This window comes from Meleagris gallopavo, chromosome Z (assembly GCF_000146605.3).
Source record: "Meleagris gallopavo isolate NT-WF06-2002-E0010 breed Aviagen turkey brand Nicholas breeding stock chromosome Z, Turkey_5.1, whole genome shotgun sequence".
NCBI lineage: Eukaryota > Metazoa > Chordata > Aves > Galliformes > Phasianidae > Meleagris > Meleagris gallopavo.
Window position 1 is genome coordinate 45,769,905 of NC_015041.2, and position 5,748 is coordinate 45,775,652.

At 41.0% G+C, this 5,748-nt stretch overlaps 1 protein-coding gene across 1 annotated transcript in view; it reads right to left on the reverse strand.

The window, feature by feature from the left end:
• RGMB (repulsive guidance molecule BMP co-receptor b) overlaps positions 1-5,748 on the reverse strand; it is a gene marked incomplete at its 5' end in the record, with an annotated part of 11,889 nt that overhangs the window by 1,926 nt on the left and 4,215 nt on the right. The gene's annotated exons all lie outside the window — the stretch shown is intronic.

Below are 5,748 nucleotides of genomic sequence, written 5' to 3' on the forward strand. Positions count from 1 at the left end.
GAAAAGGAGTAATTGAAATCCCTTTTTCATTTTGCACCCGAGATTATTTGGGACTGACTGCCCATTAGTTCATACCCTGATCCTTTTCCTCAGTCATGCCTAAGCAGAAAACAGTCTGTACACATGCTTAAAGCAATATTTTCCCAGGTGGCAATTGTTAAAGTTGTTCTTAACTTGGCCTGGAAGCAGGACTATTAGCATGTGGCAATTGCAATAAGGTCAGGAAAAGAAAAAGTTGTGTATTTAATTAAGCATCACAACTCCCTCCTGCCTGATGGTTTCTTAACACTTTGGAATGCATCCTACAGTCACAGATGAGCGTGCCAAGTAATTCCCACACTGCAAACCACTACAGCAGAACTGGATTGAACTGTGTGAAAGCACAGAAAGAACCACAAGGACTTGGCTTCCTTCACACACAATATTCTCATTGCCTCTTTCATAGTAACTGCATGACCCCTAACAGAGTCCTCATTGCTTCCTGGATGCACTGCCAGAATTAGTGGCGCAAGACTGCCATGAAGGCAGTGATGTGTTTACACCAGCCACCAAAACAACAAGTGCAGAGGGGAGATGACTTGGGAGAACTGTGAGTCCTGGATCCAGCAACCCCAGGAGCAGGGGGATGTGAACTTCAGCTTCCTGCTGTTAGGGAACGCTCTGGTGGAGGACCAAAGCAAGACTAAGAGATGCTTCAAGTAACGCCTCTGAAGGATGACTTCCAACCTAGAAGCCAGGAGTAGCAAGCAATTACTTTTTTTTTTTCTTTTTTTTTTAATTTTTTGAACCTTAACACATATTTAAATATGTCACAAGAGTAGTTCTCTGTGCTTACTTGGAGGGAATAATCAGGTTATTTGGCAGAGTAAACTTTGAGTGCCTAGCGGCTTTTTCCTGAAAATTCAAAGTATAATGAGGAATCACATATTCTCTGTTTATTATATATATATATATATAAACAGAGATGCTTCCTTCTTTAGTTTCAGGGCAAATACCGACTTTCTGAAATGGTCAAAAGGCATTCTGTACCAGAAATATGTATTTTTATCATTACTTTCATATCCTGGATGACAAGATTCAGAGTACTCCAAAGCATATTAGAAGATATTTTCAAACTAAAACTTTCCTTAGAAATTACTTTATAACAATCTCACATTTTGATTTCACTTAGCCTGCATACTTCTGAGCAAAAGATTTTGTTTTCTGCCATAAACAGCTCCGTTACAGATATCCTGACTAAACCTCTAACGTCCTTAGCCTCACCTCTCCATACCAGTTGTTAAAGACAAAAAAGTCTACCCTCCTCCTATTGCAATTACTCTTCTGTGGAGTGTGCAGCATCCCCTAAACAGTACTGTACTATTTTTTTAATGTTTGCCATCTGCCCTTCACCCACCCACACAGGCAGCAATCACTATTTTGACTCCATGTGTTCTCACTGGTGCACTCTGAAATTTTCCACCAGTTCTTCTGTTTCAATCAGTTATACAGCTAGTCTGACTCAAACCATCTGGTAAACTAATAAGCATGCTATGGCTAAGCTAAACTTGAGTGCCTACGCCCAAGGTCCAAAAAATGTCCAAGTGCTCCTCCTGCTGTAAAGACTACTCACAATTTTGTTTCTTGAAGAAACTCACTGCTCTTGAGAAGATATAGCTGGGATCTGTCATGCGATTAGTATTTCTGCACATAATCTACATCCTCATGCAGTAAACTGAGTTTATATTTTATATAACTGTTTCAAAGAAACAGATTTCTAACTCAGACTGCTCAGATGAAGGACCAGTCTTACCTCCTCGGGCACATTTTTGTTGTTCTGGAAGGAAGGAATGTTTTATATGTAAGAGTAAAGCTCCATACCTGCCCAGCAACTGAATAAATCTAGAGTTGAATGAGAGATGAACACTGTGAACAAGATGTCATGGTTTTACTAAGACACAGAAGTGGCTACTTTATAGAACGATGAAGCAAAGGACCTGGCAAAATCTATCAGGAAGCAGACTCACATCTCTCTAACCCCTTCCTCTTGAAGAATGAAACACAAACACCTTCAGAGACAGAGAGGGACAGCTGCTGACATCAGCAGTAACAGCAGCATGCTGAATGAGGAATGAGCACCTAAGTGAATGAAGACTTTCACGCTTCCAGCATCTTTCCAGAGATCATTAAAACTTACCAAGGACGTAACCATGTCTAAACATTGTGGCTCAACACATTAAGTTTAGATATTACATTTTCTGTCCTGTCACATCCACCTAATCAATCAGTCAGAGCTCTGTAAAGCCCTTCCCTTATCACCCACTCCTACATTAATCTGGCACCCTTCTACTAAGGGAACATCAAGAACTTGTGGCAAAAGGAGATGAAGCAAGTTTCACTGCAAGGCCTTCTCTGTTCAAATTTTCAAGGTACTTTTTTTTTTGAGATAGCTTTCTGCTATCTCAAACAAGTGTAGGATGTGTTATATGTACACTTGTGCACAGGGTACTTTCTGAGCTCTGGCTGGGTTGTCAGAATGCCACCACAGAGTCACGTCACTGATCATGGACTAGAAACTACCCGCACTTTCTAAAAAAGAAAAATACAAATGTAAGCATCTTCAAATAAAGAAAAGTATTTTTTGAATGTATCCGTATCTGAGCTTTGTTCTCTAGACAAGTAAAGGACTCTTAATCTACAGTGGTGAGGAAGTCCATGAGAGACCCATATAAAGCTATTTCAGAAACTTAACTGAGGGCATGCTACACAAATCTCAGCTAAATTGAAGTTTCTAAAAACAAAAAGCTCCCCATGCATTTAAGATATGCTTGAAATATTTCATTTTGGACATCATCTTCTCACCGCTACTGACAGACGGATGCTAGCAACATCATCCCCACCAATGTACTGATTGCACGCATTTCTCAAACCACAACACACATGCAAAGTCTTCCTAGTATGGTGTTACTGAAAGCATAATTTCTGAGGCTGCCCGCTGTTCTAGAGGCCATCGTACATCTCTAGAAAGTGCCTGGTTTGTATGCCCTAAACAAAAACATTTTAAAACTCTGACTTCTTGTACTATCATATGCCACTGCCCTGCTGCAAAGACAATGCCACAGGTCTGTATTTTATAAATGTAACTATCTGTTGCTATTTTATTACTGGTGTAGGTTCTGCATGAACTAGCCAGGGGGATACAGGCTGTATGTGCAATCCAGTCCAAAAAATGTCTGGAGATAAAGGTGTACATGGAAAATAGGCAGAAGGCATTTCAGAAGGAAGTTTCAGAGTTAGAGCAATGATCCTCATATATTCCTGGGAGGCCTGAGAGGGAATCAGTGCAATGTGTGAAAGGCAGCTTTAGGATTTCATAGGTAAACAATTGCATAGGCATCCATGCTATTTCTGAAGGGGTTTTGCAATGCCATCTAAAGATTCTGGAATTCATACATACAAATATGAACATTTAAAACCCAGTGCACTAAAGGCTATTCCTTCCAGCCTCCAACTGAGATTTTCACAAATTCTGTTTCCAGAGGCCTGAAACAGATGTGAAGCACATGTACTGATCTCAGAAATCAAGAATCACCCAGAGGAAAACACGTGAATAATGGCTCCTGCCTAAAGGTGGAAGTTGGGAGATTTAACACAGGAAAACCACAAGGATTCACTGTACAATTTGGATGAAATATTTTCATTTCACTGGCTAGTTCCTATTTGTATACATTGCATATCCTTCTAGATGGAAAAAAACCACAACACAAAAGGTGCGTTACAAATGCTGATGACAGCTCAGTACAGCAAACAGCACTATGCAGCAGGAACTCTCCATGTTTCTCTCACACATCCATGCTCTCAGGAAAGTGAAGGTGGCAAATAATCAACCTCAACATATTGCCTGTGCCCAGGAAAGCTGTGCTGTTCTTCTCAGACTGTCCCTAACAGTGCTATATCAAGGTAACCCAAGGTAACCGCACATACTCATGACAGTTTTAAATGAGCTTTCCTGATGGACAGGATCACCAGAACACAGAACCAAGGCTTGAGACAGATGCAAGCTGTGTCAAAAATGAAGCTTTGCATTTCTTTTTTTTTAAAAAATTAAAAAAAGTGCTTATCTGCATCTTCCGTACATCACACAGGGATTCCCCTAAGACAAAAATACAGCACCCAGCAGACAGTATGTACAGCTGCAGTCTTTGCCTAAGAAGCTAACCTCTAAGCTGAATTTGCAGCCAGCCCTGCAGTCAGGACAGCACCTCTGTGCCTCTCTATCAGTCATCATTATTGACAACAAAAAGATCTTATTTGCTTGTACACGCTATGAACTGATCATCAGTTGGTTACAATGAAAAGTTAACTAGGAACAGAAACAACAGTTTGTCCAGATCATTATTCTATTTCTTCTATCTTCTGTGATGAAGAGTAATCAGGGAAAAAGAAGGTACAGGTAAATAAAGCACACCAACTGATGTAGGTTTGAAGCTACTGTACATTTAAGTGATTCTGCAGAAGAACCTCCAATGTTTAAGCCTGAGAAGAGATCTCAGGCTGTCTGAACACCGCATAAGCTCAGCTCAAAGGTGAGGCTCCACTCAAGCCGTCTGGAGAGGCAGTTGCAGCCAGTGAGGTAGAGGACATGAGGACAGAATTTCTGAAGGCCTCTGACCTTCAGAAACGTCCCAAATTACTGCAAGTGCTTCAGCACCTCTTTTTCCAGCTGTCCAACGCTACCTGCTGAATGATTTGGTCAGCTCATGCCAAACCACACACCCAAGCACATCACCACCTTACAGGGACTGGAAAACCCCAAGCCCTACATCCCCCCACGCCTCTGCCTGCAGTCCTCTCCACTCCTCAACCACAGAAACAAAACACTGATTTGTAAGGTAAGAGGTGCCATCAGCTCCACCTCAGCAAAAAAGCAGCTTTTTATGATGTTCTCCCACAAAACTATGTACTTCTGAGAAATAAAGCCAAATCTACCTTTATCTTAGCTGGAATGTCTATAAATATTATAGAAACCTAATCACATGTGGTCAGTTAACTGATGCTCCCACTTGCAAGAACAAATGCATGGTAATTGGAAGACAAACACTTTAATATTACATAAAGAAGAGTAAGTACATGGTGTTCAGTATGCAATTATCCCCTGAAAAAGAAACAAACCGCGCCGCAGAAGGAATACTTAATATTTCACTACCCAACTAATGCAGTCTGTACAAAAGTTGAAAGCTATAAAAGCTGTTTTCCACGGCCAATTGTTTTTCCTCTCTTCTGCCATTCACTCTCTCATCTTCAAAACCATCCAACTACAAAAACTGCTAGCTAGATAAGAATAGTTTCTTGTTTATTTCCATTTACATCAGGCAGGAAGGGAAGCCCAGGCATCTCTGCCTCATTTGCTGTTCAGGAGCAACTGCACTAGTGAACACAGAACAGCTGTCATACTGATGGAAGGCTACACACCCTCCAAATAAGGCCTACCATTAAAGAAAAAAAAAAGTTACATTTAAGGCACTCTATGATACCCACCCTACCTGCACCTCTACAGTCTCTTTTGATAACTCCCAAAAGACTGCAGAGCTCTGTCTGTAGCTGGAGAAATCAGATACAAGGATGGAGTGACATACACAAAGTTCATACCGGAAATCAGTTGGAGAGAAAGGAGAGACTGAACTGAGTCTCCTGACTACTTGGGAATACCACTTGAAACAGCCTTCAATCCTATGGCAAGAGGACCAGACACACTCAAAAGAACAAGGA